We start from the raw sequence: 12,770 nt of genomic DNA on the forward strand, positions 1-12,770 counted from the left end.
ACATTAATAATTCAACCCCATATAATCAAAATACGGGCTCCAAGTTTTAACAAAAAAAGAATAATTACTGTAATTTATGTTATCTTTTCCAATGAAATACAAGATCTCATTTCCAAATGCCATTGCTGAATACTCAAGTAAGTCTCGTTTTTCCAAGTAATTGCCAAACATTTTCCAGCCACAGCTGAAGGCAATCTTAAAATAACAATTTGAAATTTATTTAATTTTAACCCCAAACTCAATCTCTTAATATAACCCAACAAACATACTATTGGATCAAGTGGAACCTTCAATTTAAAAATAGCTTCTAAAAGTTCCTTACATCTATTCCAAAAAGGTTTCAGCGTCTCACATAGCCAAGTAGAATGTAAGAAGGAACCGTCTTCCTTATGACATCTAAAATGTAAATCTGAAGAAATAAACATATTTCCTTAATTTCTCCAGAGTTAAATATAATTGATGAAGAAAATTATAATGAACCAATTGATTCCTTACATCTACAATTTTAGTCATACTATCCTCACATAGATTCATCCAATCATCCTGAGAAATAGATACAGGTAAATCTTCTTTCCCATTTTAATCCAGATTTATGAACATTCGGCTTAAGCATTTTATTCTGTAATAAAGCATACATCTCAGATGTGAATCCTTTCTTGCCACCTTCAGTAAGTAAGATTTCAAATTTAGACCGTCTAGGTAACCGTAAAGTACACCCAAAATTATCCAACAATAAGGTTTTTCTTTCTTTCTTTTTCAATCTTTTTATTATTATTATAATTTATAAACACATACAGTTCAAAGAGATATAAAAAATACATAGCAAGTAATGAATTAATACAGAGATATTAAGCAATAATATTACAGAATAAAAATATATCATAAAAAATTTTTTTAGATCAGTTTAGGGTGTGAACTATCTCTAAAAAAAAAGATATAATTAATAACAATATATGAAAAAAGAGAAAAAAAAACCCCAAAAAAGAAGAAAAAACAAATCTGAATTAAAAAAAACTTAAAAAAAAAACCTACAGATATAGCTAAACCACGCCGATCACTCCGATCTCATCTTACAGCCCAATTATCATACATAATCATAGAAAGAAAACGGAGCCAGATCAACTCACCACAAATGAAAATATTCAATAAATGGTCGCCAGGTTAACTCAAACTTAGAAGGGGATTCATAGACAGAGTTTCTAATTTTCTCTAAATTTAAACATAGTATAGTTTGGGTAAATCATTGGAAAACAGTGGGACGATTAACCTCTTTCCAATTCAATAGTATAGATCTTCTAGCCATTAGTGTAAGAAAAGCAATCATACGATCTGCAGGAAGAGATAAATAAGTCAAATCTATCATAGGTAATCCAAAAATTGCAGTAATGGGATGTGGTTGTAAATCAAAATTCAAAACAGTAGATATAATGGAAAAAATTTCCTTCCAATAATTCTGTAAAGAGGGACAGGACCAAAACATATGTGTAAGGGAAGCTATTTCCAATTGACATTTATCACATATAGGATCGATATGAGAATAAAAGCAATGGAGTTTATCTTTAGACATATGAGCTCTATGAACAACTTTAAACTGTATTAGTGAATGTTTTGCACATAGAGAAGAAGAGTTTACCAGTCGCAGAATTTTATTCCAATTTTCATTAGAAATATGAAGGTTGAGTTCTCTTTCCCAATCATTTTTAAACTTTTCAAAAGTCCCAGAATTTATTTTTGTAATTATATTATATAATTTAGATATCACACCTTTTGGAGGGAATTTTGAATATAGTATATCCTCTAAAACAGTCGTAGTCTCCCGATTGGGAAAAGAGGGTAAAGTCGAAACTAAGAAACTCCTAATCTGCAAATATCGAAAGAAATGAGATTGAGGTAAATCATATTTCATGGATAATTGTTCAAATGACATGAAAGAGTTATCCAAGAATAAATCCGAAAAGCATGTTATACCTTTAACTTTCCAGAGTAAATAAGCTTGATCAATTAGAGAGGGATGAAAAAGGAAATTTAATACAATAGGAGTTTCCAAGATAAAATGACTTAGGCCAAAAAATCTCCAGAATTGAAACCATATACGTAGTGTATGTTTAGCCATTGGATTATCAATTTGTTTATATAATTTAGTAAGAGTAAAAGGGAGAGCAGCTCCCAAAATAGAGCTAATTGAAAAATTTTGTATCGGTTTAATTTCTAAATTTACCCAATGGGGATTTAGAGATAATTCTGAATAATTCAACCAATACCTTAAGTAACTAATATTAATTGCCCAGTAATAAATTCTAAAGTTGGGTAATGCCAACCCTCCCTCTAGTTTAGATTTCTGTAAATATTTTTTCCCCAATCTAGGATTCTTGTTTTGCCAGATATACGAGGACAATTTAGAATCGACCTTATCAAAAAAAGATTTAGGAACAAAAATAGGTATAGCTTGGAATATATATAAAAATTTAGGTAAGATCATCATCTTAATAGCATTAATTTGGCCTATCATGGATAGGGATAATGGTGACCAATTGGTAAGTAAACTGCCGATCAGGTCCAATAGAGGGAAAAAATTAGTCCTAAACAAATCTTTATGTTTTTTAGTAATCTTAATCCCTAAATATATAAAATGGTCTCTAGCTATTTTAAAAGGTAAACTATCATAAATAAGAACCCATCCATTAAAAGGGAATAATTCACTTTTATTTAAGTTCAGTTTATATCCCGAAAAATTACTAAATTGGGCTAATAAAGATAAAACTGCAGGAATAGAATTTTCAGGATTGGAAATATATAACAATAAATCATCTGCATATAGTGATACTTTATGAATATCCCTGCAACGAATAATACCAATAATATTGGGTGCTTCTCTGATAGCAATTGCCAAAGATTCTAAAGCTAAGTTAAATAATAAAGGGCTAAGGGGGCACCCTTGCCTGGTGCCCCGAAATAATCGAAAATATGGCAATCTTTGGGTATTAGTAAAAACCGAGGCAACTGGGGAATTATAAAGAAGTTTAATCCAAGATATAAATATCGGACTAAAATTAAATTTTTCAAGAACTGTAAATAAATAAGGCCATTCTACTCTATCGAAGGCCTTCTCAGCATCTAGTGAAATAACACATTCTGAAGACTTATATGAAGGAGTGTAAATAATATTCATCAATCTTCTAATATTAGAGGAGGAATAACGATTTTTAATGAATCCAGTCTGGTCTTCAGAGATAATATATGGTAATATCTTCTCTAGCCTTGTCGCTAGAATTTTAGAGAAGATCTTAGAATCAACATTCAACAAAAAAATAGGTCTATAAGAAGAACATTCGGTCGGGTCTTTATTTTTTTGTTGAAATTGTAGCTCTGTAAAATGATTGTGGTAGTTTACCCAATGTGATAGATTCATCAAACATCTTAATCAGCCAGGGAGAGAGAGTAGAAGAAAAAGCTTTATAAAATTCCACAGAATATCCATCGGGACCTGGTGCTTTCCCCGAGTTCAGTGAGAAAATAGTATTATTGATCTCCGAATAAGGTTTTAATTTGAGAATAAGAAAAAAGTGTTCGAAGATATATCATATTTCTTTCATTGTTTGAAATGAAATAACATATCTTGCTTCCATGACAATCTTCTACCAATTTAATGCCCTTTTGATCCCACGGAAGTTGATTATGAAGTGTAAAAGGAAAAATATTTTGATACAAAGGGATTTTACCCAAAATTTTACCTTACTATAGCTTCATTTTTTTTATGCCATAAATCCAATTAAGTGTTTCAACACAGGTAAATTATAATTACTCAATAATTGAAGATTCCCTTTCTAAATAAACTGATCCATCTTCTTCTCACCAATCTGAGATAATTCACTATTGGCACATACCAAAGGTTTATCCACTTCAAACATCCTCTTAATAAATTTCAACTGTGCTGATTCGTAATAATTTTGAAAATGCATACATTCAAGTTAATTTCTGTAATGATACCCTTACTATTTTACACCATGGTTCGTGTGCCGTGGCCAAGCAAGCTGGGACGTGGCAGCGAGGTCCTTGGGTCGTAGGTTTTATATCGGAGTGTAAAGGGTGGGGCCAGTACTGCGTGCACTGCACTCCACCTAAAAGCTCCTTTGCGCAGGCCCGAGGACAGGTCCATGTCCTCCCACTCCACGTCCTCCCCCTCCACGTCCTCCTCCTCCACATCCTCTCCCTCCCCCTCAAAAGATGCTCACAAACTCAAGCTAGCATGCTGGAACATCAGAAACATGCTAGACAAGGCTGACAGTCACCGACCTGAACGTCGGTCTGCCCTCATTGCACATGAACTCCTCAGACTTAACATCGACATAGCCGCTCTCAGTGAAGTCCGCCTGGCAGATGTAGGCAGCCTCTAAGAACGCGGCGCGGGCTACACACTCTACTGGTCTGGCAAGCCTTTGGATGAACGACACCTATCTGGTGTAGGCTTCATGGTCAAGAACTTCATTGCCTCCAAACTCGAAAACCTTCCGACAGGCCACTCGGACCGAATCATGTCCATGCAACTCCCCCTTCAAAACAAGCGTCGCATCACCCTCATCAGTGTCTATGCTCCAACCCTCCAGGCGGAACCAGCAGAAAAGGACAAGTTCTACACTGACCTGCGCAACCTCATCCAACGCACCCCTACAGCCGTCAAGGTTGTCATCCTTGGCGACTTCAACGCTCGCGTCGGCAAAGACTCAGAAACCTGGCCAGGAATCCTGGGCAAGCATGGTGTCGGCAAGTGCAACGACAATGGGCGCCTCCTGTTGGAGCTTTGCGCAGAACAACGGCTTGTCATTACAAACACCCTTTTTCAGTAGAGGGACAGCCTGAAGACTACCTGGATGCATCCCCGATCCAAACACTGGCACCTCCTGGACTACATCCTGGTGCGAGAAAGTGACAAACGAGATGTGCTCCACACCAGGGTCATGCCCAGCGCAGAATGCCACACTGACCACCGGCTGGTTCGCTGCAAGCTCAACCTTCACTTCAAGCCAAAGCCCAAGAACAGTAAAGCCCCCAGAAAGAGGTTCAATGTTGGAAACCTGCAGTCAGACGAAGTGAGAAGACACTTCCAGGCACACCTCAAAGCAAAGCTCGATGATGCAATCCGCCTCACGGACTCGTCCCCTGAAACCCTCTGGGATCAGCTGAAGACTACCATACTGCAATCCACTGAAGAGGTACTGGGCTTCTCCTCCAGGAAAAACAAGGACTGGTTCGACGAAAACAGCCAGGAAATCCAGGAGCTGCTGGCAAAGAAGCGAGCTGCCCACCAGGCTCACCTTACAAAGCCATCTGTCCAGAGAAGAAACAAGCCTTCCGTCGCGCATGCAGCCATCTTCAGCGCAAACTCCGGGAGATCCAAAATGAGTGGTGGACTAGCCTCGCCAAGCGAACCCAACTCAGCACGGACATTGGCGACTTCAGGGGTTTCTATGAGGCTCTAAAGGCTGTGTACGGCCCCTCACCCCAAGTCCAAAGCCCGCTGCGCAACTCAGACGGCAAAGTCCTCCTCAGCGACAAGATCTCCATCCTCAACCGATGGTCAGAACACTTCCAATCTCTTTTCAGTGCCAACCGCTCAGTCCAAGATTCCGCCCTGCTCCAGCTCCCTCAACAACCCCTAAGGCTAGAGCTGGATGAGGTCCTCACCCAGGATGAGACATATAAGGCAATCAAACAACTGAAAAGTGGCAAAGCAGCAGGTATGGATGGAATCCCCCCAGAGGTCTGGAAGGCTGGCGGCAAAATTCTGCATGTCAAACTGCATGAGTTTTTCAAGCTTTGTTGGGACCAAGGAAAACTGCCTCAGGACCTTCGTGATGCCACCATCATCACCCTGTACAAAAACAAAGGCGAGAAATCAGACTGCTCAAACTACAGGGGAATCACGCTGATCTCCATTGCATGCAAAATCTTCGCTAGGATTCTCCTAAATAGAATAATACCTAGTGTCGCCGAGAATATTCTCCCAGAATCACAGTGCGGCTTTCGCGCAAACAGAGGAACTACTGACATGGTTTTTGCCCTCAGACAGCTCCAAGAAAAGTGCAGAGAACAAAACAAAGGACTCTACATCACCTTTGTTGACCTCACCAAAGCCTTCGACACCGTGAGCAGGAAAGGGCTTTGGCAAATACTAGAGCGCATCGGATGCCCCCCAAAGTTCCTCAACATGGTTATCCAACTGCACGAAAACCAACAAGGTCGGGTCAGATACAGCAATGAGCTCTCCGAACCCTTCTCCATTAACAATGGCGTGAAGCAAGGCTGTGTTCTCAGACTAACCCTCTTTTCAATCTTCTTCAGCATGATGCTGAACCAAGCCATGAAAGACCTCAACAATGAAGACGCTGTTTACATCTGGTACCGCACGGATGGCGGTCTCTTCAATCTGAGGCGCCTGCAAGCTCACACCAAGACACAAGAGAAATTTGTCCGTGAACTACTCTTTGCAGACGATGCCGCTTTAGTTGCCCATTCAGAGCCAGCTCTTCAGCGCTTGACGTCCTGTTTTGTGGAAACTGCCAAAATGTTTGGCCTGGAAGTCAGCCTGAAGAAAACTGAGGTCCTCCATCAGCCAGCTCCCCACCATGATTACCAGCCCCCCCACATCTCCATCGGGCACACAAAACTCAAAACGGTCAACCAGTTTACCTATCTCGGCTGCACCATTTCATCAGATGCAAGGATCAACAATGAGATAGACAACAGACTCACCAAGGCAAATAGCGCCTTTGGAAGACTACACAAAAGAGTCTGGAAAAACAACCAACTGAAAAACCTCACAAAGATAAGCGTATACAGAGCCGTTGTCATACCCACACTCCTGTTCGGCTCCGAATCATGGGTCCTCTACCGGCATCACCTACGGCTCCTAGAACGCTTCCACCAGCGTTGTCTCCGCTCCATCCTTAACATTCATTGGAGCGCTTTCATCCCTAACGTCGAAGTACTCGAGATGGCAGAGGTCGACAGCATCGAGTCCACACTGCTGAAGATCCAGCTGCGCTGGGTGGGTCACGTCTCCAGAATGGAGGACCATCACCTTCCCAAGATCGTGTTATATGGCGAGCTCTCCACTGGCCACCGTGACAGAGGTGCACCAAAGAAAAGGTACAAGGACTGCCTAAAGAAATGTCTTGGTGCCTGCCACATTGACCACCGCCAGTGGGCTGATATCGCCTCAAACCGTGCATCTTGGCACCTCACATTTTGGCGGGCAGCAACCTCCTTTGAAGAAGACTGCAGAGCCCACCTCACTGACAAAAGGCAAAGGAGGAAAAACCCAACACCCAACCCCAACCAACCAATTTTCCCCTGCAACCGTGTCTGCCTGTCCCGCATCGGACTTGTCAGCCACCAACGAGCCTGCAGCTGACGTGGACTTTTACCCCCTCCATAAATCTTCGTCCGCGAAGCCAAGCCAAAAAAAAGAACCCTTACTATTTTATCTTTCCATAGAAACTTACTCATCAGAGCATTTAAGTCTTTAAAATTTTTTTTGAGGAATCTTACAAGGGACAGACTGAAAGATATATTGAATTCGAGGAAAATATTCATTTTAATACAATTAACGCATCCCATTTATGTAATAGGTAAATCTTTCTTCCAATTCAAGTTATATTTAATTTTAGTCAATAAAGGGCAGGTAATTCAATTTGTATAAATGATCATAATTACCATCTTAACACCTAAATACTTAATCTGATCTGACCATTTAAATTTCACAATATGCCTGCACAAAGAAAAGGATTACATTTCAGCTAAAGACATAATCTCACTCTTTTCCCAATTAATTTTATAAACTGATATTTCACCATACTGCTCCAGTCTAACATGCAAATTCCTGTGTTAAACCTCACAAAGATAAGCGTATACAGAGCCGTTGTCATACCCACACTCCTGTTCGGCTCCGAATCATGGGTCCTCTACCGGCATCACCTACGGCTCCTAGAACGCTTCCACCAGCGTTGTCTCCGCTCCATCCTTAACATTCATTGGAGCGCTTTCATCCCTAACGTCGAAGTACTCGAGATGGCAGAGGTCGACAGCATCGAGTCCACACTGCTGAAGATCCCAATTAATCTCACTCTTTTCCCAATTAATTTTATAAACTGATATTTCACCATACTGCTCCAGTCTAACATGCAAATTCCTGTGTTAAATCTATCAAAACATCATTTGCAAACAAATTTATTTTAAATTAATCAGATTTCACCTTAATACCTTCAATATTACTATCTTGTCTATTCATCTGAGCCTAAGGTTCAATAACCAATGCAAATAGAGCTGGTGACAAAGGGCAGCCTTGCCTAGTAAATCGAGTTAACATAAAAGGTGAAGATAACTGTCCATTTGTCACAACTCTAGCAGTAGGGCTTCTATATAGGGCCTTAATCCAACCAATAAAAAAAAAGGGTCAAGTTAAATTTCTCCAAAACTTTAAATAAAAAAACTCCATTCTACTCTATCAAAGGCATTCTCTGCATCAAGAGAAATAACCATTGGTTGGTTAGATTGCTCTTGAGAAGCATTAATTAAAGAAATCAACTTTACAATATTATCTGCTGAATATTGATTTTTAATAAAACCTACTTGATCTACATGAATTAAACCTGGTAAACATTTAGCTAACCTGTGAGCTAGAATTTTTAAAAAATCAACATTCAATAAAGAGATAGGTCTATAAGACCCTGCTTTTAATGGGTCCCTATCTTTCTGAGGAGTAACTAATAATTGCTTTAGAAAAGGTATCCGGAAAAGAATGAACCTCTGTTGCCTGTTTCAATACATCCATCAATAAAGGAATTAATAAGTCCTGAAATTCTTTATAAAATTCAGAAGTAAAATCATCATCTCCTGGAGACTTCCCACTAGGCATAGATCAGTGCATTTGTTACTTCTTTAACAGTAAAGGAAGCATCCAAATCCTTAATATCCTTCTCATTCAAAAAAGGTAAATCCAAATTTGATAAAAAATTATCAATTTTAGCTTCATCTTCAGAAGTATACAATTTTTCATAAATTGATTTCCTGAGGTTTATATTTTATCATTGAATCATATCTAATAGCTTTTATTGTTCTAGAAGCTTGTTCCCATTTTAACTGCCAAGCTATTACTTTATGAACTCTTTCACCCAATTCATAATATCTCTGTCTAGTTCTCTGTACTAATTTCTCAAATTTATGTTTGTAACGAATGATATCGTAATTTCATATTAACTAAGCGTACTTTCTTAACTTCCTTTTCCAAAGTTTCTATCTCCTCCTCCAATCTACTAACTTCAGCTATATGTTGTTTCTTAATTTTAACAGTATAACGAATGATTTGTCCCCTTAAATAAGCTTTTAAAACATCCCATAAAACAAATTTACCATCAACTGAACCGATATTTATTTTCAAAAAAATCTGTATTTGATCCCTTATACATTTACAGAATGTAGCATTTTTCAACAGCAATGAATTAAATGTCCAACGATAAACATTCTCAATTCTCTCTGAACCAGTACACATTATTAATAGCAAAGAATGATCAGACAAAATCCTACTCTTATATTCAGCCTTCAAAACCCAGCCTTGTAATTGTGCTGATACTAAAGATAAATCTATTCCAAAATAAGAATCATGACAAAATGAATAGAACAATAAATCTTTCTCTTTAGGATTTAACCTTCCCCATATATCTACTACATTCATGTCTTTCATTAACGCCATAAACTGCTTGGCCATTTTGATCATAATTACTGATTTTGGAGATTTATCTAATAATGGATCCAAACAACAATTAAAATTACCTCCTATTAAATGCCTAATTTAAATTAGAAAAAGAATCCAACATAAATTCCTCATCATCTAATATTAGGAGTATAAATACTCATTAAAGTCCAACACTCAGAAAAGTTTTTAAAATTGACAATCAAAAGCCTACCAACTGACTCAATAACTGATTCAATGACCTGCCTTTTGACAGCTCGTTGACTCTATTGGTAGTCAGTTAACACTATTGTTTTTAAGGCATCAGGATATCTGGAGCCTGGGGGTTTTGTAGAAGAGATGAGATTTGATTCCTGTCTAGGAGGTTTGTTAGCTTTAAACTTATAACCTGTTCTCTGGAAGCTTCTGATTGAGTAAAACATGCTAGTTTTCTTATAAACAATTTTTGTAGCTATATTTTAAACACAACTTTCTACATTTCTCCTATGAACTCAACCTTCTACATTTTGAGAGTGGGGATTGTAAAGTATTTGTGCTGTTATAAAACCCACTGTTCATTAACAGAGGAGATCTATCACCCATATGTAGTCTGGATGCATGTGACTCCAGACCTGCAGTTATATGGCCAAGCCCTGGTCCAGCAAGACCCTCAGTTCAAGAGCGATCAATGAGGAACATGAAATTGTGAATGAATATGATTCCTCTGTGACGGAGCTTTGGGGGCACCTGACATCTGGGTTTGAATCAGTTTTCTGTGACTGTGCTCCAGTGAAGTGGTGCGGTGTTTTAATATTTGAAAATAACTATTTGAAAGAAAGATGTGGACAACTTGCTCTCCAGCAACAACAGAGCAAACTATAAATCTGGAGAATAACAGAAATCTCCCTCATGCTGCAGTTTGGGAATTTTTTTGGAACAGATGTACTTTCCCGTTTCATTTTAAAATCGTTTGTTTCCTGTGTTCTGCAAAGCCACTGGTTTCCTCAAGCACCATCGTCACATCAGTTAAACTGCAGTTCACCATTTACACAATCGGTCACTTTGGTCCACGAGGGCTGTGTTTGGTCTCAAGGAGGGTGATTATGTTTGTGTCAGGGTTGAAACCTTCACGACATTCAGCGGTATTTAGAGCATGGTATTTAGAACAGATGTAATGAACTCTGTGCCTGTCTGGCAGGACACATTTCATTTGATGATATATGATGTTGTCTCTTACTCAACCCTTCTTTCTTTTAGCAAGTGTTGAGCAATTTAAAAACATATGACAGGTACCTGGTGTTAGTCCAGATAAGATTTATCACAGTGTGTGGTCTGAAGTTTGTAAAGTGAGGTGTGTGGTTTCAGGGATATTTCTTTCGGAATATTGGTTTAATCAGTACAGTGATGTTGTTGAACGTTTGTTTGTTGTTCAGTCCCATCCCATATCAATGACACAATCTGATGCTCAGCCATCTCTGGTGAGAGGCAGTTTCCCCTCATAAGTTCTCACAATGTCGAGATAATTCTCTTTTTTGCAAAATACTGATATTATTCTATTAACCTTTGGGTGATTACACCCACACACACCCTTCAGTGGCATTCCTTGTGATCACTGAGTTTCTCTCTTGGACTGAGTTCAGTGTCCAGGAAGTGAGTGAACAGAATGCTTTCAATGTTTGCTGTCCATCCCTTTCACACCAAGCACGCAAGTTTGGTCAGGTCACTGGTGGGGTCCTGTGGTTTGTCTCACTGATTTGTCACAGGCCCCTTTTCTTACAGGTTGTCACATCCTGTAACTAAACCAAGGTGATATTTCACCCCTGTGCATCTTCACCACTTCCTGCCCCAAGCCACTGGCTGAGATGTAGTTTCTGGTTCTTGCTGACTGGCATCAGACCTGGAAGGAAGGTGGTGAAGGGAAGTGGGGCTGGAATCTGAATCACACTGAAACAGCAATGTCCACAAATGAATGAGTGTACACTTGAGGTATGGAGGGGAGATGGGGCAACTTGAATTGGTGCTTTGTTCTCTGCTGCACTTTGATCTCAGTGGATATGGTGGGATAGATTTGAATCCAGAAAATGGATTGTAATAAAATTCATTGACGAATTCCACATGCAGCCAATCACTTTATTTGACACTTTCCTTGTGAACAATGATACGGTCGGGTGGTATCATCAGAGAATGTCACATTGACATTAGTCTGCTGGAAGAATATCGGCACACACGTCGAACAGCTGGGACAGTTTCCATCTGAAAATGGAAGATGCATAGATTTAACCATTAGATATTCTCTCCTCTACTGGCTGCACTGGGAAAGGAAGTACCTCCACACAGTCCCGACCTCTATTCTCTGCATTCACCATCTTTTAGGGATGAGATAATGTAAACCAATGATGACCTGTTGTCCCAAGTTCTAATCCCAGTGTTTCTGAGGGGTTGGCCAACGGAATAATGATCCATCTTTGTGAGTGGATGACCTGCTGGGGAGATTCCTGGAATACTGTGGAGATAGACTGTTGAGATTCATTCACTCGGCTGGAGCTATTTTTCCAGAAACTGAGACTGCGAAGTGAAAAGTGAAGGTGGAGATTTTCTTCACATGTCTATCGTTTGGGAGACATCTTGCTTATGACAGTTTACCATATGACAGTTTACAGCACGGAAACAGGCCATATCGGCCCTTCGAGTCTGTGCCAGTTCACATGAACAACTCCACTAATTTTCCCCTCCAACCCCCTCATATCCATGTACACATCCAATCTTGTCTTAAATGACAGAAAGGACCCTGCCGCAACTATCTCTTCTGGAAGATCATTCCATTCTGCCACCACTCTCTGAGTGAAGAAGCATCCTCTAACATTTCTCCTAAAGTTTTGCCCCCTTACCTTGAACTCATGCCCTCTTGTTCCAACCTCCCCTGCCCTCAGGGGAAAGAGTCTACTCACATCTAGTCTATCTATTCCCTTCATAGTTTTGAATACCTCTATCATAACCCCCTTCAACCATCTATATTCCGAGGAGTCACGTGATGGAGTAGTGG

The sequence above is a fragment of the Narcine bancroftii genome, chromosome 5 (assembly GCF_036971445.1).
Source record: "Narcine bancroftii isolate sNarBan1 chromosome 5, sNarBan1.hap1, whole genome shotgun sequence".
NCBI lineage: Eukaryota > Metazoa > Chordata > Chondrichthyes > Torpediniformes > Narcinidae > Narcine > Narcine bancroftii.